We start from the raw sequence: 9,642 nt of genomic DNA, 5'->3' as shown, positions 1-9,642 counted from the left end.
GGTTCGGGCGGCATCTTGCATAGTAGCTCTGTTGTCATCAAGAGGCAAATTGTTCATGCCTATGATTAAAAGCGCTATAAAAAAAAGCAGTCCACACAATTCTCTGTTTTTTTGTTTGTTTTTTCACATCTTTTTATTGCACAGATTGGCATTGGCCATTGGCCTAATCAAGCCTGACAAGCCACACTTTCTGCCGTTGTCAGCAGGACTGGTTTTTGGAGAGAGAGCAGAGTTGGACTTTTTTAAATAGGATTGTGATGGTGCCTATTTATTCTGGTGTGCTCATTAGAAAGAGCAGCAGCAGAGATGCACACAAACACATTTTAGAGGTAGAGCATGCATCAAAAACCATGCACTGTCTTCTCTTTTGTCCTCGGCTTCAGCTGACACTTGCACTTCTTACCCTGTTTTTTGTAACAGGATATCAAATATATTATATTGGTTTGATTCTTTGTCCTTTCTTTAAGGTCTCCTAATGTAACTTCTATGTATGCTCTGTCTGCTGTGACAACTAGTCTCTCCGTCATGTTCTCAACTCAGCTCACCACTGCTGATGGTGGTACACATACACAACACCCAGGTAAAATGTTGTACACCCAAAGTCATTTGTTAAACAGGGGATGGGACAAAAACCGTTCAGGCTTTTCCACTGACACAGATGCCAGTGCTGACACAAGTGCTGAGCCAAGGGAACAGATTATGAGTTTTTGTATGACAGTATTTCTTCTGATGTCAACCTTCACAACTCCTCTAATTACTCAAAACACTTCTGTTTGCTTAGCAACAAGGTTTTGCTGACATGGTGATGACATGCCACTAATGTCACAGGTTTATTGCATTGATGCAGCTTATTGATTTGTCTAATCTGCTATGGCTTTTCAACTGGCCTCCTTGTATATGCCAGTGGGATTGGATGTGTGTTCATCTTTGATGCTGACTTGTCTCTATTACCTTCATGATGAATAAATAATTTTGTACTAGCCTTTCGTAACATTGGTAGATTAGGTCAGCAGGAGAACAAGCAACTCACAAATCTTCAACACCAAAAAGAGTATAAATATGTGAAAATTGTACATACATTAGAGTAGAAAGAAGCACTTTATTAAGTACACTGGAGTCTTCTGTTGGGAGTAGCCTACAGCTCTTACAAGACAACAACTGTTGCAATATACGAGTGACTGCACGCTGGTCATAAATGTCCCGGGGGATATCACATCCTAAAGTAAGAGTGCCAGTACTTTGTCTCATACATCACAGTCAGAGGCAATCTCACGCTCAGCACTGAAATAATAGCTTTCTTGAAAACAACTCATTTTTCTTTCCTTTCCAAGTAAATCACTTTTTTAGTACTGTATGTTTTGTGCGTTTGGACTTTGTGTGTGTGTGTGTGTGTGTGTGTGTGTGTGTGTGTTAGTTTATACCTGCAGGGGTTCTGTGTTGAACATGACCTACCACTGAAGTGGAAAATGAGTCACCTTGTACAAACATGCAGCCTAGTACACAGAGTCATGGATGTACATGAATTAGTCTCTTCTGCATAAGAAATGCAGAAGAGACTAAAAGTTAGTCTCTTCTGCATTTCTTTCTCTCTCCCTCTTTTTTAGGCTGAAACAAACACAGGCACACAAATACACTCAATTTCCCCCCCATCACCTTTCCCCTCATCCCTCCTTCTTGTGTTTATTTTCCATCCTTATGTCCTTATTTGACATATTTTCCACAACCCATCCGTGTTCTACCCTTTGTCCCAACTAATAATGGATTAGATTCTCAATGTTTTGTTATTATATGAAATATATGGATAACTTAAAATAGGTAAGTAATGTAAAAGGCATAAATGAATTGGAACATTTCCTTTAAAAAATCTTCACCAGGACTGTGTAAGTGTGTATTGATCAGATCCACAACCCAACAACTGTCAGCAGATTTTGATTCAAATTTAGATATATCCTGATTTGTGCATGGGATTATGTGATATCACCTTTTTCCAATAGACCCCAGTTCAAGTCATGGAGAAAACCTCAGAAAAACAACACAGACACAGAAACCTTTCATGGGAAAGAAACAAAACTGTGGTAACTTTGGCACAAAACGTGGTTTTTACATAGAACCACATTTCTCATAGTTGGAATGTGATGTAGAAAAGTTTTTTTTATTACACAGACCCATCTGTGACGTTGGTCATGTCATTGGAAACTGTTTGGAAAAGGGAATGCACTTTCAAAAAAGTACCTGGCAGGTGATTGGATGAACCATCTTTCTATCACGTCCTTCATTGTTATTTTGGACAAACATGGCTGTCAACACACCTAAACCACACCTGTAGCTGCCAGCAGCTCTTCTATTGGAAGCTGATTGGAAATATAAAGATAGACAGTTCAGACACACATTCAAATGTAGCCCAAGATGTATTTTTGTATGATGTGTGATCTTCTGATGTTGAAAGACTCCAAGGGAAGGGAAGGTTTCCAGGCCCTTCAAAAATGTGTGACCTGCAAACCCGAGCCTGTATAATCCCAAGTAGACCACTGTGGTTGTTTTTTTCTCAGATTTAGGAAACGTTCCTTCAGGGTCACAGGCTGTTTTCATAGGCTGAGTAGTGAGCCTACTCTTCATGATTAAATCAGAACTGATCTTAATGTGAAAAGGTAAGGGAACTCTCAATTAATATGATATTCTACAGTAAGTGAATTAGCAATGTTTAATTTGGCACAATCTCATTCCATTTAGAGGGATTTTTAATGATATTTTTCCAGTTACAGAAGCTGCTATTTTAATCTTATCCTCATCTATACCTCTTTAACCCATCTGGCTCATATAACATCTCCATGCATCTGTTTTACCCTTCCTCTCACCATCCATTCACAGTAATTACCCTCCACTCTATCCTTAACGGCTTCTCATTTCATCCTCACCCTATTGTTCCCTCCTTCCCAAGCCTTTCTACTGGTATTTATGAGTGGACTGCAGTTCTTGTCTTATCCATATTACAGCAGCGCCAACTTGTCCAGGTTATTAGCAGGCCATTACAGGCTCTTCCTCGAGCAGCCCAACCACCAGCCTCAGCCTCAAACCCCTTTATCTCTCCATTATTATAATCTTATCTCCCTGTGGATTTCCCCTACTACGCTACTTTCTCAATTTTATAGATCTTGCTTTACTTTTATTGCTTTTCCTTCTTCTTTTTTCTCCTTTGCACATTAAAGATTAAGTCTAAGTTGGTCCAATATCTTTGCTGAGGCAACATTAGCACATACAAACTATATTACACTAACACGTAACACTAACACACTGTTAGCTTGTATGCACACACAAACACCGTATCATAAACACCTATTCCTGTCTGTTTGATTAACACTTTAGTTGAACTCTCCCTATTTAGTATTTATAAACAGTAAATAAACAACTGATAAATGGTTTATAAGATATTATAGATGAAATGTAAGCACACATATGGACATTTTGTAGTGTTTATGAATGTATTTGTCAGTAACTGCTGTACAGTATGAACAGTGAATGCATGTTTGATGGTAACATGACTGAAACATGTATCCCGCTATGGCGTTGTAGATGGGTTGAGGGTTGTGTCAGGAAGGGCATCCAGCGTCAAACCTATGACAAATTAAAAAAAAAAGTGGATTGAAAAAAAAATTCCTATACCAGCTAGATGGAAACAGATGATTTGCTGTGGGGAGCAGCAGACAGAAGAAGAATAAATCATTGACTATTGAGTAATACTATATGATATAGCACAGTTGTAATCAAATAAAATTACCTGTTTTATGTAAAAATGAAATGTGTTTATTATACTTATAATGATAATTATATTTCTGTTTGGCATTGTTATTGATTTACATATCAGAACATCACTAGACTGATGAAGGCCATAAGATGCAGCTGAAAGCTCTGAGAGAATCCATGTATCTTTATGTCTTTGGACTCATTCATTAACCAGCCTGTGAATGTGAAGTCTTTATAAATGCTTTGTGACACACTGTAAGGATTTTTTCATGTGTGTTTATTCATAAATTATTCAACAAAATTACAGATTGTGTCTTCAATCTGCTAATACACCCTGATGTGGCTGCTTCCAAAAGAGAAGTTATAGACATTAGGGTTGACAAATACAATTACAAACACTTAAAAAAGACATTAAATCTAGCTACAACTACATTAAAGTGTGCTTCAAATATAACATGTAATAAAAGTTTTAATACTGCTTTTAAATCCTAAATAGGGATGATTAAAGTATAGTGTCATGCCATCCACTTTATCCATTGGCAACACATCAAGATGCCAGTGGTAGTCAGTATTACCATGCAACATCACATATTACACTTCTGCACACACGCACACACGCACACGCACACACACACACACACACACACACACACACACACACACACACACACACACACACACACACACACACACACACACACACACACACACACAAACTAACATCCCCCTGTCACTAATAATAGCCAGCCATGTCTCTCCTGATGAGTGGCCCACCCTGCTGTGTTCCTCATAAAATAAGCCACATCCATCAACTATAATATCTCCCTCAACAGAGCTGTTAAACTTTATTTAAATGCTAATGTCTATATGACAGAATAGCCAACTTACACAGGTGCAATATATTCTCTACTGTTTGACTTGGCTCAGCAGGGATATTTCAATCAGTAAAGATTCACTCTGCATCAGCAACTCGGCTGTCTGTGACTTCATTTGAATAAAAATGACTTTAATTTTTGGTGTGATAATCTATTACTGAGTGTGGGAGTGTTCCATTTAAACCATCCCTTCTTTGAGGAGGTCAGAGGTTCTGCTTAAAAATTGCAGGATTTTAGTGTGTGAGGAATTCAGGCTGTGAGCCAGTTTATTATCTACATAAATGCACCTGTGTGGCTGCACCATCATCTAATTATTAAAAGCCAAAAAATAACTGACGGTGCATGTAGGGGTCTTAATGATTTCTTTAAGTGAGACTAAGCAAGTCCAGCATATAAATCCAGCGTTCAAAACCTAGACAAACAAAGAGTGTTTAATCTCTTGTTATGAACTTGTTATTTGAAGTACTCACTTTAAAGGCAGTTTAAGATTCTTGAAAGATCGATAAAGCTCACCTCAACTATTTCAAACTTTATGCAATCATGATGAAATGATCATTTTTTCGTTATTTGCCAGAATCTGGATCATCCCATGTTATCCCACACTTAGCAAGAGATTTTGATGTGTGTGAAACCAGGATCCATCAAAGGCCCCTATACAGCAGCCAAGCCCCGCACCCCTGAGTTTTTTTTCCTGCCAGGCGGGTCACACTGAGGACATATGGGGGTGTGGGGGGGGGTGATGCAGGTCCATTACTATTCCTCCATCAGTGCCTTCTTCTGATGCTGTTCACATATGCTGCTTGTACACAATTGCCTCCTGTTGACTGTTTTCGTTGAGATATGCAGATCTGCCAAAGATAAGTTTAGTGTCACTTGGTTTGATGGGTGCATGGCCTTCTATAAGATTTATTTTGGAAATGTACAGTATGTATGTAGGCTAATGAAATAGAACAACAACAACGACAAGTATTGTTCTCAATACACATTTCACAAATCATTTTTGATTGTCATACCATGTGGTAAAAGCATCTCAACTAGGTGCCTGATCTAATATTGAAAGACTGTCCAGCAACAACATGCAGAATGTCTCTCCAAGCAAGACAGCCTTCTTTGAAAATTCTTAATCAATCTTTTTCCCCTCCCTTTGTAAAATTTTTTTTTTTTTACTTCAAAGATAGGCTTGCTAAGTAATAATTATAAGGTCAAAATAAATTCCTGTATCGAACTTGATTTGTGATTATTTTCTATTTCTTTCTACCTTTCTGACACAACCACTAATATTCACAAATATGCAAATGACCGCGTGACGTCATCTAGCTACTTTTAGCAACGTTTGGAGCTAGTGCTAGCTACTTTCATTAGAAAAGAGTTGGCAACATTGCAGCTAGCAGCTAGCAGCTGGCAGAGCGAGCCAGCTACTGGCAGGATTAAGACAGGGTAGGTTTCACACACACATAAACACTGTTAATCAAGTCAAATGTTAATGCAAAACAGATGCAGATAAAGGTATAATATAAGAGAGGTTTGGTTAAAACATGAGCTACTAAAGCAACCTAGAGAGAGCAAACATTACCCAGACTATTACATTTTTGATATAAGAAAATGGGTTACATTTTTAATTTCAGTTGGACTTTAACATTGGACATAGCATCTCTTGACAGAGAAAAAGGACTCAAGATATGATGTAAAGAATATCTTAAGACTGAAATGCATGAAAGATACATTAAAGCCCCAGTGGCTCTCTTTGTTGTGTGAGTGCATGAATGTTGCTTTGGTTGAGTTGACACGTATGTTATATATTTATTTCTTCATTTCTTTTGAAGTTGGAGGAATTCTGGCAGCTCCGGCTGAGTTACGTTTGTAGTTGTCTTCACAGTAAAAAGCTGTGATGTCCAAATCCGGTATGTCTTACACCATATATATTCCATTTCCTCTCACCCTCTCCTGCTCGCACGCTGAAGCCAGGACACAATTTGTTTTTCAACTGTCAAAAGAAAGATGGTAGAGGGAGGAGGTGTAAATGAACGGCTTCTAGTTTTCATTGCTTTAGTGCCTCCTCTCTATGTTCTTTCTCTGTCTCTCTCTCTTTTCATCCTATCTTTTACTGACTCTTCTCATATGGAGGACGGTATGGGATCATTATCGAGGGCGAGGCAGCCATCCAGTCAGAGAAATCAACAATTAGGGCCCATTAAAGTGGAAAATAATATTTCTGTATGCTAATGAGTTTTTCAGGAGCTACCATAGATGCCGATAAAGCTGTGCTTCCCCCCTCCCCTCAATTATTAGTATTATTATTATTTTTCCCATGTATGTAGACCTCTAGTTATTAATTCCATCATTGCATTTATTGAGGCAACAGCACGGGTCTAGCACCTTTGGTGGGCTTTGAAAAGAGTGACAGACAAGGGAAAGAAAGCTAATTTGAATGAAGAGTAGATTTAATGGAAGAAACAGTGAAGCATGAGAGCATCTATATTGTACCCCCAGCAACTGTTCTCCATACATTCACCCCAGCTGTCACAGGCAGTCAGCAGAGAGCAGAGATGAGCACATACTATACTTTACAATCTGAAGCCGCAAGGACAGATGCTAAAGTAGTGCAGCCTGTGCAAAGAAAGCCATACTCTGCCCGCGTCCAACGCATGAATCAAACTCAGTGCTGCTTTCTTGCTTGTGAAAAGCCATTTAAAACCAAATGTCAATAAATATGCTTTAATATTTATCTGAAGACACTTTCAAAGGAAAGATTTATGAAGACCACCTGTTTGTGTATAACTTTGATGTTTTTGACCGGGTTTTCGTTTTTTTTTTTTTTTTTTAAAGCCTGCAGAGCTGCAATTATCTTTATTAGATTTTGTGTACTTGTGACTCCCGCCAAAATAAAATGACATAATTGTTGAGTTTAAGAAAAAAAAAACAATGCTGATCTTGGATATCAATGTAAGTAGACAAATTAAAGAAAAACGCAACAGAAGCCATTTTTACAGCTCCCTGGGGCAAACAGACATCCAGGAAAAATCTCACATTTTGTCATAATGACGTGATTTGCATTGCAAAGCATCTGTCAGAGGTCTCTGCTGAATCTGCAAGGGAGCTCATCACCTTCACCGTAAGCACTGAGTTCCTGACTAACAAATAACTTATGAGAAGCACTGAGGACTTCAGAATTGTTGCTTGCTATTTTAATCAAAAACCGAGTGCGGTCTTTCTAATTTTCAGACTTTGTCATAAATATATTTGAGAAATATTATTTTTGAGGATTTGTATATTTTGAATATTTATGTCACCAGCCTATAAAGTATGCACATCCGTTGTGCAATGTAGAGCTAGAGAAATGAAGCACATGGCCTTATTTTCAATCAGTCAATACTTATTCAATTGCATGTGTGCATATGCTTCGCAGAACTTTGTTCCATGAAATGCTGTTTAAAAGAGCTCATTAACCTGGAGGCTCATCACACTACAGTAATTATACAACGCAGAGTGCTTTGCTTTGTGTCTGAAGGGATATTGCTTACAGTTCATAAAACCACACATTTAGTGAGGCAGTCCAAGACAACTTTGAAGACTAAAGAGGAAATAAGCCTCTGGAAACAGATTCAATCTGATACGGGAGGGAGAGGGAGTGACTAAATCCGTAGCCTCAGGTCTGCTGTTATTGCAGCACTGGGTACCTCATCTTTGGGAGTAAGGTGTGTCTTTGAATCCCACGCCAGTCAGGAAGACAGTGGATCAGAGGTGGTGAGATTGAGAGGAAGATGAGTGTGGCGGGGGTACTCTTGCTCAACTGTACCCCTATGAACGCTTAGATCTATCTGCAGGAGAAACCGATGATGGAAAAGGAGGTATGATAATGAGAGAGGGATAGAGGTGATGGAAGAAGAAGAGAGAAAAAAATGAGAAAAAAGGGGCACCCAGAGAAAGGGGTGGACATGAGATGCTGTGTACATGGCGCTGCAGTGTCTGCATTATTTAAAAGCTCTCATTAACCTGAGCGTGAAACAGAATCAATAGTCAATGCAGAGACACAAAGGATTTCAGCATGCTCCCTGTGCAGGCGTCAGGATCATGGTGAGATATAATTGCAAAAGAGGGTTAAATTCATTCAGCAGCGATAACAAACTGCTGTGTGTAGGTCAGGGATTGCCTTTCTTGCATTGACTTGGCCTGAAACCAGAAATGTTAAAAAGAACATTGATCGTGGTCTGTGAGTTTGTGTGATATGCCACGTCCCCTGATCATTTATGGTCCAGAGGGAGCTTTGTTTGTGCTCAGAAATTCACCTTAAAGAGGAATTCAGAATGCTCTATTAGGAGAATCACAAACGCATGTGTCTTAAGAGTGTATTTTCCTCTAGGTCCGTTTATTTTACATCGCCTCATTGGTCTTCATTTATGCTCATAAGATCTTGACAAATTTGACACATTTCATTAATTTCACTTTCGTTAATTTCCTCTACAATGCAATCCAACGACCACAGAACATAATTTATGACATTTATAACTGATTCATTTTGATTGAATCATGAAAACTGATTAATGTATTGCTATGATGAGAGATGCTAAACTGTATCTCTGCTACATGACTGTTGTACGTAGCACATTTGGTCAAGGTAAGTCTGTTTTATTCATAAATCACAAACAAGACCCTCTATCTTTAGATTCCCAATTTGTTAAATTGATCTTGACTTTGCTTTGTCAAACTCATTATCAAAACTAAAAAAATACATATCATCATATCATTTTCAAATCATCAATCTGCTTCAAATAAAAGCCAACATATTTTGACCTTATGTGAGGATGTAAAAATTATAGCCTGTTCTGGAAATGAACATGAATTATTAAAAGAATTATCTTTTGACTGAGAATAAGTAAATATGACTTTAAGCTAGGAATGTTTGTTTACTGGCTCTTTTTTAGCATTGCATCGATTCGGTATTACATTTTTATTTATTGGTGGATGTTGAAATGGCCGCTGCAAAAATAATATCCACACTACAATAAATGTCAATTTTCTTTTGAAT

This window comes from Etheostoma spectabile, chromosome 9 (genome assembly GCF_008692095.1).
Source record: "Etheostoma spectabile isolate EspeVRDwgs_2016 chromosome 9, UIUC_Espe_1.0, whole genome shotgun sequence".
NCBI lineage: Eukaryota > Metazoa > Chordata > Actinopteri > Perciformes > Percidae > Etheostoma > Etheostoma spectabile.
Note: the sequence above shows the minus strand (reverse complement) of the source record.